Raw genomic sequence first — 12,667 nt, 5'->3', positions numbered from 1 at the left:
TTACAGGTAACTCCAGACTGTCTTTGATCATCCTGGAGGTGATCATTGGCTGAGCCTTTGCCATTCTGGTTATTCTTCTATCCATTTTGATGGTTGTCTTCCGTTTTCTTCCACGTCTCTCTGGTTTTGCTCTCCATTTTAAGGCATTGGAGATCATTTTAGCTGAACAGCCTATCATTTTTTGCACCTCTTTATAGGTTTTCCCCTCTCTAATCAACTTTTTAATCAAAGTACGCTGTTCTTCTGAACAATGTCTTGAACGACCCATTTTCCTCAGCTTTCAAATGCATGTTCAACAAGTGTTGGCTTCATCCTTAAATAGGGGCCACCTGATTCACACCTGTTTCTTCACAAAATTGATGACCTCAGTGATTGAATGCCACACTGCTATTTTTTTTGAACACACCCCTTTCAACTAATTCAACTAATTGCCCAATTGCACAGCCTTAAGAGCGTGCATATCATGAATGCTGGGTCTCATTTGTTTTCTGAGAATCTACTGAACCTACTGGTAACTTGTTTGCCACGTAGCAATAAAAAAATATACGAAAAACCTTGATTATTCTGGTTAGTCACATTGTACTGCTATTATTTTGAACAATACTGTATATATAGACCAACAAATGCTTGCCTTAAGCACACATAACCCATTTTATGTCATAAAATGTTGGAAACAAACTCTCTTTTGTGGTCTGATTGTAACAGTTGAGCTCAATCCGAGCGTATCTCTGCTTTTTCTTTCTCCAATTGAAACTTCAGTGGAATTCTGAGCGTTCTTGCTGCATGAATTCATTAACATCAAAGCCTGCAGTAACGGCTGACAGTAATTAGCCACCATTCAGTAGCCAACAAAAGGGGAGGGGATCTTAAAGTAATGATGTGCTCCTTCAGAGCAATTAACATGAAATTAGGAAATTAGTGACAGGAATGAGAATTAGTAGTGACCCTCGTAACTTTCTTCCTTTTCGCTCAAACGCTCAGGCACTAACACACTGGCTGGGAGCAGCAGACGAGAGGCCTTCTCCATCTCCAACACCGCAATCGCTTTCACAGCGTAGTCAATGTTGTTTCACTGAGGTGTATGCTAATATGACACATTTTACAATGCTATTCGACGGTGGTGACATTTCAGCGGTATCTGTGGCTTTTCCCCGTACCTTGAAAAGTAGATAGTCTCTCTGGAGAGCAGTTGAGAGCCACTCATTGATGCAGATTCAAACTGAGTTCTAATGGTCCTCAGCTGAGCCCCGTCAAACATGCTCCTTTCGTTTAGAAAGTAGTAGAGAGCCTGTGTCAAGAGCGATAGTCACACTAACTGCATTTGGTCAGTGGGACGCTTCTCATTGAAGGTCGTACGCATTTGGATCTGTCTCTCAGGTGCAGAGTGTTTGTTTTGATGTATCTGGCAACGTCACAGGTGTGTGGAGAGGCACCACTCGGCACTATTGTATGATGCTAGTCCTGATGTGGCCTAAAAGTGCAAGCTCACAGCATATATGTCACCCTGGACCACAAAACCAGCCAGAAAGGTCAATCTTTCAAAATTGAAAGCTAAACAAAAAAGCTTTCCACTGATGTAAAAGCTAAACCAAAAATCTTTCCACTGATGTAGGATTTGTTAGCAAATGGCAATATTTGGCCGATATACAACTATTTTAAAATGTGGAATGTTAGGGTGCATATATATATATATATATATATATATATATATATATATATATATATGTGTGTGTGTGTGTGTGTGTGTGTGTGTGTGTGTGTGTGTGTGTGTGTATATATATATATATATATATATATATATATATATATATATATATATATATATTAGGGGTGCTCCGATCGTTATGCGCGTCTATTAGAGAACCGGCTTTACTGACGAGATGCTCATTAACGATCAGCCGATCGTGATTGGAGCACCCCTAATATATATATATGTATATATGTGTGTGTATATATATGTATGTATATTTACAGTACGAAATTTACAAAATATCTTCATGAAACATGATATTTTCTTAATATCTTATTGATTTTTGGCATAAAATAAAAATCTTATGACTGGTTTTGTGGTCAAGAGTCACATTTGTGACTAAATGCTGTTTCTGAGTAATCAAACTGGTTTTTGATGCTTGAAAAGGGTTGGACACTAGGGAAGTCATGACAATGCAACTGTTTATTTCATGAATATTAATTATGTTATCCTGACGTTGCTGGGTAACCTCCTAGAATGCCCAGTTATGTAAAGTAATTAATATTCAACAGTCTAGCCTTCATGATATTACTATGCAGATACGCTTCAGCTGTATGCTTGATTTGGCAAAATCAAACAAGCTTTAAGAAATATTTTAAAACACTATAAATTAGACCAGCGGTTTGGTCTGTGTAACAGAATATTGCACTTTTGACGTGAAACGAGAATTTAACATAATTTATGATTATAAATAAATTTTAAAAAGAAAGTAAACACAATGTCAGCAGATATTTATGTGCAAATGTTTAAAACCCTGTCTTCAGTGGAGTAAAGGACAAAATTCAAATATTTAAAAAAATAAAATAAAGCCTCTATAATAACATTGGCCACATATGTAATAAATTGAGTTTATTACAAACACCTTTTTCTTTTATATTCTATCATCTATTAAGTGTTTCAGTATAAATAGCATTTGTCAAAAAGAGTAAATTAAAGGAAAAAAAGAAGAATAAAGAAAAATAGTCTAATAACTAATGTGTTGCAAATAATACTACTTGCAAATAATATTTGGTAACACTTTAATATAGCGACCAATTCTCACTATTAACTAGTTGGTTATAAGCATGCCAATTAATAACATATTGGTTGTTTATTAGTACTTATGAAGAACATATTCTGGATGACCATTTTCTACATCCCTAATCGTTCCCGATACCTAAACGTAGATATACCTTACTAACTACTAAAAAGCAGAAATATATTAGTAAAAGTTGTAGTTAATGGCTTATTAATGATAAGAACTGGACTTTCAAATAAAGTGTGTTGAATGCAGCTTAAATCTAGTATTCTATCTTGTTTTTTTTTTGATTAGACTTCTCAGCAGACTGTAAATGTAAAATTAAAACAGTATCTTCTTTACTCCAATTCAAGTTTTTTTCCATCACCACATGTATATTACTGCTGTTTTGAAATTTCCATTGAAAAAAATGTCAAATATTAATTCTTATTGTCTTTCTTGCAGAGCTTTCTTACCAATCTTTAAAACTAAATAGTTAGAATAAATTTGACATTTGACTCTGACATTGACAAGCTCAGCTGAAAAGTCAATGCAAAAAAAAAAAAAAAGTGAAAAAGTGAAATGCATCAAATTTCAAATTTACCGTATTTTCTGGACTATAAGTCACATTCTTTTCATAGTTTGGCTGGTCCTGTGACTTATAGCCAGGTGCGACTTATTTATCAAAATTAATTTGACATGAACCAAGAGAAAACATTACCGTCTACAGCTGCGAGAGTTAACATATCGGGCATCTATTCAGCCTGTTGTTCTGTGTACTATTGTGTACCGTTAGCTGAATAACTTGCCTTAGATTTCAGATTACCAATATCTGTTATTGGTCTTGGATTTTGTTAATATTTGATGATTAAGTTAATATTTGAGTTAATAGTTTTCAGTTGTTTTCAGTTAATGTTTTTAGGGGTAAGCTACAGGAGCACTGGGCACTATAGAGCGCCCTCTCGCGGCTGTAGACGGTAATGTTTTCTCTTAGTTCTAAATAAATGCGACTTATAGTCCAGTGTGCCTTATAAATGTTTTTTTCCTCATCATGACATATTTTTGGACTTATGCGACTTATACTTAGGTGCGACTTATAGTCCGAAACATACGGTAAATAAAAAATGGCTCATGTTGCATGTACTATATGCAGCATTGTTGTTTGAAATTAAATGCATCTATCGCAATGATTAAAATGCATTAGTTGCCTCTCGTTTTAAATGGAAAGAACACTGGCAAAAGTTTAGTTTGTTTATATGGAGAGATTTATTTATTTAACATTTTTACAATTCAAAATTTAGTTTTACTATTTGACATTTTTCAATTTCACAAAGAAATGTGCAGCATATTGTCTGAGAAATAATAAAAGGACACCTTCTAATTTATAATTTGTCTGAAATCTCATTTTGTTAAAACAATCATGAGAAAATTGTTTAGTGAAGTCTGTATCGTTAATTATATTGTATCATGAGCTGAGTGAATCATTAAATCAATATTGAGCAGAATGCTTACAGAAAGAAAAAAAAACATTTTTACTTGTTTGCGATGTCAAATTAACCAACAGTTCAGCTACTGAAAGACCAGCTAGAATGCCAAGCTTGAATTGTCAACCTATATGGTGGTAAACCTACATGGTCTGTATGATGAAGATGGTTGACAAAGATGGTTTCTGGTTAGACTAATTGAGAATGCATAGTAGAAAAATCAACACACCAGAACCAACATTGAAAATATACTGATGACCATCAGTGTTGTGGTACTAGTTTTCCTCTATACTCTGACCATGCAGCATTCCAAGAGTACTTAGATTTAGTCCAGCCCTGGAAAGTTTCACTCTACTCATCAATGCTTAACCCTTTTCAGAATAGAGTACTGTACTGTATGCGAGCGGTGCAAAGTAAAAAATAAATAAAAATCCTGCAGCTTCTATCAGCTTCCTCTTTAATCGTACAACGGCAACACAACATCAGTAATAAGAAGCTCATCTCATGCCTGAAGACTCCATGAGACTTTACACTGATTTACAAGAGCACTACCGTCTATCCTGCCCTTTCGCCAGTAATGATTCTGCCTACTAATGGTGCGCATTAGTGTTAAAGGTGCAGCAGACCAGCACACGTTGCTGTCTGTGAAAGCAGATCAGTTTTATAGCTTTTCATAAATTGGTTTGGGATAGCAAAACCGCAAGAAGGGCACAACACTACTCAGAAATAGTTCTTGCCAAGTGCATCAACATATGCAGACTGCACTCAGCTGCTTCCGATTTTAGTGAACAGGCTCTTGATTAAAGATTAATTTGGGGGCTTGTCAGCCCCTGAGCTGATCAAGTCTTCAATGGCGCGGTGAAGTGAGCACCTCTTCATTTTACCACAGCTGTGGAAGTCTTAATCACTGAGAAGAGTCTGATTGTCTGTGTGCATATCAATGTATGGATTCGCTCGCAAGTGAGAGACATTTATTAAACAATGCTGCCTTTGAGAGGATATGACTACGATGTCATGCATGATCAGAGCTGAACATTAGAGTATATTCACATCAGTGTTATTTTAGTATTTTAATATCGTTGAGCTACTATTGTAGGTTTTTTTTTTTTTTTTTTTTTTGGTTACACTTTAGTAAGGGGACTAGTACTCACTATTATTAGCATGCCTATTATTAACATATCGGCTGTTTATTAAAGCACATATTCTGCATGACCACATCCCACATCCCTAATCCTAGCCAATACCTATCACCTTAGTAATTAATAATAAACCATTCAGAAGCCTAATAAATATAATGTTTCCTTAGATTTGTTTGCTTCAAAGCAATAGTCAACTAAGTTATACAGCAAGTATCAAACATCAAAAAATATAACTCCATTAACATATATGTGATTAATGTTCATCAGCAATCAACTCACCAATTAAAGGGACGACAACATAAAAAATTAGAACTGTATCTCAAAATTTTAAACCGTCTCTCTCTCTCTCTCTCTCTCTCTCTCTCTCTCTCTCCCTCTCTCTCTCTCTCTCTCTCTCTCTCTCTCTCTCTCTCTCTGTGACTCACTGGCAGGCCAGCAATCAATGCTGACTTGCTCAAAATGTGCCTGTTCTTAAAGGAGTGGCACATTAATGTTTTTAAAGGCATATAATAATGCTGTGCAAATGTATGCAAATACACACACACACAGACAGATATCTGGGTTACAAAAACTAAGACTTAGATGTACAGTAGCCTATATCTTACATTCTGACATAAATGGCAGTTGATGTTGCACAGTCTGTCTTGGGCTTGGCTTTTTTATGGAAAATCTCACCGGGCTTGATATTTTACAGTGTGACAAAAAACATGAAGTATAGAAAAAAGTTCTAGCTTCCCAAAATAACACTTTTGAACAAAAAATCCCCCAAGTTTGTTCACCAAAAGTAAGAATTATGTCATGAAGTGATTCTGATGCTTTTTTCTTCTTTTTTTTTCAGACATTTAAATCATTTAAAGAAATTACAAATACAGCTCACACATAAATTGTATTGAATGGAAATCTCCAAATATAAAATTCATTTCAATTAAACAATAATAATACTTAAGTTGGGCTGGTATAATCTTGACATATGCATATTGTAGGATCTTGTGAAGACTGGGTTAAGGAGGAGCTGGAAGCAAGTGCGAGTTAACAATGTTTAATGAGATAATGCAGACAATACAAAACTGGAACACAAATAACGCTGGGATGAAGGTACTGTCCAAGATGGTGGAGGGAAGTGATGAGTCCAGAAGGCGGAGGTGAGTAGGCAGCAGGAGAGGGAGGCACAGGAACTGCGGGGAAGCGAGCCAAAGGTAAGTCGTGTTGCTTGAAGGTGGTTGCGAAGAGTGGACGGGGTTCCGGGGGAAGACACGGACATCCAAACGCAGAACACATAAGAAAGCAAGGCACGGTTAAAAAACAGGAAACAACGGTCTCACAAACACAAGACGTAAGACAAGCCATTATATAGGGATGAGTAATGTGTGAAAACTACTGCTGATGGCAATTAACGGAGACACCAGCAAACTAATCAGTGCTGACGCGTAACACACAGACTTCACCCACAAAGTGCAAAACCCAGAGATCAGTATCCGACCCACCCCCACCCCCACCCCCCCTCAGAACACCTCCTGGAGTTCCCAGAAGGGCCTACCTGCTGATTGTTATCATCAATAAGGGAGTGATCCAGTATGTCCCTAGCAGGTACCCAACTCCTCTCCTCCGAACCGTAACCTTCCCAGTCCACAAGGTACTGGAATCCTCGCCCCCTCGGCCTCGACTCCAGAATACGATTGAAACTAATAGGTCGGTTCCCCATCAAGGAGACGTGGCGGCGGGGAAACCAGGGTAAGCAGATTAATACGTGAATAAAACACAGGTTTAATTTTGGACACATGAAAGGCGGGATGTATCCTTCTGTACGCTGGAGGTAGTTTGAGGCGGACTGTTACCAGATTAATGTTCTTGGTGATGGTAAACGGGCCAATTAATTTGGGAGCTAATTTGTTAGAGACGGAATGCAGAGGAATGTTGTTGGTAGAAAGCCACACTTTTTGACCCATAACGTACACGGGAGACAAACGCGTGAGTGGAGGGGACCGTGACTTCAGATTCCAGACTAGGAAAAACTTGTGGCTGGTAACCTAAGCTGCACTGAAATGGAGAGAGGCCCATGGCTGACACTGGTAACAAATTGTGAGCATACTCCACCACAGAGATTTGTTGGCTCCAGGAAGAAGGATTCTTGGAGACCAAACATCTCAACATCCTCTCTAAATCTTGGTTGGCTCGCTCAGACTGCCCGTTACTCTGGGGATGATAACCAGAAGACAGGCTAACCGACGCTTGTAGCAACTTACAAAATTCTTTCCAAAATTTGGATATAAATTGGGATCCCCTGTCAGAAACCACTTCTACCAGGAGGCCATGTAGCTTAAAGACGTGATCTAGGACAGTGACCGATGTCTCCTTGGTTGGTAATTTGTGCAAGGTAATGAAATGTGCCGCATTCAAGAACCAGTCCACTACGGTCAAAACGACAATCATGCCATTAGAGGGCGGGAGGGTGGTAACAAAATCTAGTGCGATGTGGGACCAGGGTCTCGAAGGGACAGACAGTGGTTGAAGGAGCCCATCAGGAGGTCGGTTAGATGACTTAACACTGGCGCTAACTGAGCAAGCCAAAACAAAATTGTGGATGTCACAAGCCATAAGTGGCCACCAGAATTGTTGTTTAACTAACCCATTGGTTCGGCTTATCCCTGGATGACAAGCAACGTTAGAGCAGTGACCCCACTGAATGACTTCGGACCGTAACTCCTCCGGCACAAATAAACGATTCGGCGGGCAACCGGGCAGAGGCGTTACCCCTTCTAAGGCCGTCTTGACCTTCGACTCGACCTCCCATACGAGTGCTGAGATTACCTATTTTCTCAGGTAAAATATACTCGGGCGGAGGGATCAAAAAGACATGACAAAGAATCGGGTTTGACATTTTTGGAACCCAGGCAGTATGATAGAGTAAAATCAAAATGACCGATAAAAAAAAGTGCCTACCGAGCCTGCCTGGAATTGAGTCTTTTGGCAGTTCTAATATATTCTAAATTCTTATGATCAGTCCAAACAATGAAAGGTACCCCTGAACCTTCCAACCAGTGACGCCACACCTCTAAAGCTAATTTGACGGCCAACAATTCTCTGTTACCAATGTCATAATTGCGTTCAGCAGGAGATAACCGATGGGAGAAAAACACACATGGATGCATCTTATCGTCCGAAGCAGCAAGTTGGGACAACACTGCTCCTACCCCCACCTCTGATGCGTTGACCTCCAACACGAACTGCCGTGTGGATCAGGGGCCACAAGGATGGGAGCAGAAACAAAGCGGCTCTTGAGGTTGGTGAATGCAGTCCCGGCTGTGTCCGACCACTTGAACAGAGTACTGGGGGAGTTCAAGGCCATTAGAGGTGAGGCTAGTTGGCTGAAATTGCAAATGGAACACAGATAGAAATTGGCGAACCCCAGAAACCGCTGTAGGGCCTTACGGGAACCTGGAGATGGCCAATCTATCACAGCCTTAACTTTGTCAGGGTCCATAGGTATTCCCTCGGACAAGACGATATACCCTAGGAAGGGAACAGACTGTGCATGGAATACACATTTCTCCGCCTTGACAAAAAACCCATTCTCAAGTAATCTCTGGAGTACTTGTCTGAGGTGTTGAACGTGTTCCTGGAGACATGAAGAAAAAATCAGTATGTCATCCAGGTAAACATGTATAAGCTGATCTACCATGTCTCTCAACACATCATTAATGAGTGCTTGCAAAACCCCTGGCGAGTGGGAGAGCCAGAACGGCATCACCAAGTATTCAAAGTGCCCTCTAGGGGTGTTAAAGGGGGTTTTCCATTCATCCCCCTTCCTGATGCGGACCAAATGATAAACGTCACGAAAATCCAATTTTGTGAATACGGATGCTCCTTGTAACCTCTCAAAAGCTGAAGACATCAACGGCAAAGGATAGGTGTTCTTTATCATGATGTTGTTCAGCTCTCGGTAGTCAATACAAGGTCACAGAGAACCATCCTTCTTACCCACAAAAAAGAATCCCGCCCCCGCTGGAGAAGAGGAAGGACGAATGAACCTTGATGCCAAGGAATCAGAAACGTATTTCTCCATGGCCTCCCTCTCCGGAATAGAAAGAGAGTAAAGTTTGCCTTTAGGTGGAGACTTACCTGGCACTAATAGGGACATAGGGACGATGCAGAGGAAGAGAAGCAGCTGAACACCTCCTTAAGGCCCAAGTACTCTGCGGGCACGTTTGATTACACCATGTTCTCTTTCTGAAAGACAGAAACAGGCACAACAGGACAAGCAGAAACCAAACAAGACTCATGACAACTTTCACTCCACAATGTGACAGTGTTGAACCCCTGTTCTCTCGACTCAAGTGGCCCCTTTCCGAAGAGATGGGATGGCGTGTAGGTGGTGCATTAGAAAAGGGGCTCATGTCCTGTTTCCAAAATGCATCACAAAGTGCTTGAAAAAGCTGTAAACTAATTCCACATTGCACAAGGTGTAAACATCCTTAAGCCTGTGTCTCACATACTCCGTCTGCAGTGCAAACATTTCTAATTTGCGTTATATTAATAAGACGTTTGTCTGTGAAATCTGCGAGATCTCTCATGCGTGCACACGCATAAGGGGCCGTTCACATATCGCGTCTTTTGCGCGCTCAAGTTCGTTATTTCAAATGTAGGCGCGCGGTATGCTGCAAGCACACTGCAGCTCATGTAACTTCCTCACCTTTTCTGTAACAACGTTGAAAGCTCAGCCAAGATGAAGGAATAGCTGATAGCTGTATGTGGATTTTTATATTAATTTAGTAGCAGAGCTACTGCAAGTAGTTTTTAGTGCTGCAAATCCATTTATCCATTGCTGAAATTTCCGCGTCTTCATGGAGAGAGCAGGTCATGGTTGCTTAGCAATGGCAGAAGCCTCAGGAGCACAAGTGCCCGAAGGCTTTGGTGAAAAAAAATCAGAAAGCGGCACGCCTAGCGTTTTCCACGCGTTTTTAGACGCAATATGTGAACAGCCCCTTACAGTAAGAAAACTCCTGCTTAATACAAAGAGTGATGATGGCGGAGACAGTAAAATGTCCCAAAGTGTGGTTCTAATTCACTATAGTTGATGCAGACAACGCTGGTTGTCATAAGTGCAACAACATTTTTGCATCTAAGTGCGGAAACACAAGCAATCTGTCAAAGCATCTTTCAAAAGTGCATTATGTGCAGACAGAGAAATGCTAAGTTTTCGCCTGCCTAACACAACACAAAGTAACACAACACAAAGTACCGATAAGAATACCGTTAAAGTACCGGACCATTAAGCAGTATCAGTAAGAATAGTAATACCGTTAAAACCTTAACGATACTCATCCCTATCCATGCTGCACCACATACGTAATGCACACGCACTGCATACGCACTGCAGATGGAGTATGTGTGAAACAGGCGTGAGCCTTTGCAAGTTTGTAGGTGTCAAGGTACAGAAACCAAATAATTAAATGTAAAATAGCACTGGATAGTCTTCAGTGTAAAAATTTAATATACAATCAAACCTACATTTATTCAGACACCTTAAACATTTCTCACATTATTACAGTTTTGCTATATATATCAAAAATTATATCTGATGTCTGAATAATTTTTGGTTTGACTGTTAAAACTGCAAAGTAATTCAGTCAAGAGCAGTGAGTGATTTTTCATTTTCATTTCCTTGGAATAACATTACAGCAGCCAGTAGCTAAATTAGGCACGGTCACTTCCCTGCTCACGCATGTTTGGGGGAAGTCGTGGCCTAATGGTTAGAGGGTTGGACTCCCAATCGAAGGGTTGTGAGTTCTAGTCTCGGGCCGGATGGAATTGTGGGTGGGGGGAGTGCATGTACAGTTCTCTCTCCACCTTCAATACCACGACTTAGGTGCCCTTGAGCAAGGCATCGAACCCCCAACTGCTCCCCGGGCGCCGCAGCATACATGGCTGCCCACTGCTCCGGGTGTGTGCTCACAGTGTGTGTGTGTGTGTGCATTTCGGATGGGTTAAATGCAGAGCACAAATTCTGAGTATGGGTCACCATACTTGGCTGAATGTCACTTCACTTTCACTTTAAACGCATCCAATATAATACACATCCCATTTTTTTCCTCAACTGTTTACTTTCACTTAAGAAATAACTGACAGTTTTTTTCTAGCATAATTTCCAAGGTGGATATTTTGACATATTTTGCATGTATTTGTCGGCACAAGAGCAAATAATAAGCAAATTCGGTGTTCAAGCGTTTTGAGACGCCTTTCTCTGTGCCAAGTCAAATCAAGTCACCTTTATTTATATAGCGCTTTAAACAAAATACATTGCGTCAAAGCAACTGAACAACATTCATTAGGAAAACAGTGTGTCAATAGTGCAAAATGATAGTTAAAAGCAGTTCATCATTGAATTCAGTGATGTCATCTCTGTTCAGTTAAATAGTGGCTGTGCATTTATTTGCAATCAAGTTGATATCGCTGTAGATGAAGTGACCCCAATTAAGCAAGCCAAAGGCAACAGCGGCAAGGAACCGAAACTCCATCGGTGAAAGAATGGAGAAAAAAACCTTGGGAGAATCCAGGCTCAGTTGGGGGCCAGTTCTCCTCTGACCAGACAAACCAGTAGTTCAATTTCAGGCTGCAGCAAAGTCAGATTGTGCAGAAGAATCACCTGTTTCCTGTGGTCTTGTCCTGGTGGTCCTCTGAGACAAGGTCTTTACAGGGGATCTGTATCTAGGGCTCTAGTTGTCCTGGTCTCCGCTGCCTTTCAGGGCAGTAGAGCTATCTGGTCTGGATACGTACTGGATCCAGATGACTGCAGTGACCCTCTGATCTGGATCCAGACTGGATCTGGTGGCTACTGTGACCTCGTAAAAAGAAAGAAACAGGCAATATTAGCGTAGATGCCATTCTTCTAATGATGTAGCAAGTACATAGGGTGTTATGGGAAGTTTTCCCGTTTCCGGTTTACCTAATTAATGCAGCCTAAAAATCTTTTAACGGATTTGGATATTAAAAGCATATTAGTATGTTATGTGTAAGCCAGGTTAAAGAGATGAGTCTTTAATCTAGATTTAAACTGCAAGAGTGTGTCTGCCTCCCGAACAATGTTAGGTAGGTTATTCCAGAGTTTAGGCACCAAATAGGAAAAGGATCTGCCGCCCGCAGTTGATTTTGATATTCTAGGTATTATCAAATTGCCTGAGTTTTGAGAACATAGCGGACCTAGAGGATTATAATGTAAAAGAAGCTCATTCAAATACTGTGGTGCTAAACCATTCAGTTATAAGTAATAAGCAATATTTTAAAATCTATACAATGTCTG

At 40.0% G+C, this 12,667-nt stretch overlaps 1 long non-coding RNA gene across 1 annotated transcript in view; it reads left to right on the top strand.

Moving 5' to 3' along the window:
• The window catches only part of LOC127972845 (uncharacterized), a 75,933-nt gene extending 64,507 nt beyond the window's left edge, over positions 1-11,426 (top strand). The window contains exon 2 of the long non-coding RNA XR_008157209.1: positions 11,237-11,426. This is a non-coding gene — a long non-coding RNA (uncharacterized LOC127972845). The remainder of the gene's footprint in view (positions 1-11,236) is intronic.
• The last annotated feature ends 1,241 nt before the right edge of the window (positions 11,427-12,667 follow it).

This window comes from Carassius gibelio, chromosome B15 (genome assembly GCF_023724105.1).
Source record: "Carassius gibelio isolate Cgi1373 ecotype wild population from Czech Republic chromosome B15, carGib1.2-hapl.c, whole genome shotgun sequence".
Lineage (NCBI taxonomy): Eukaryota > Metazoa > Chordata > Actinopteri > Cypriniformes > Cyprinidae > Carassius > Carassius gibelio.
Note: the sequence above shows the minus strand (reverse complement) of the source record. Positions and strands in the feature narration are given on the sequence as shown.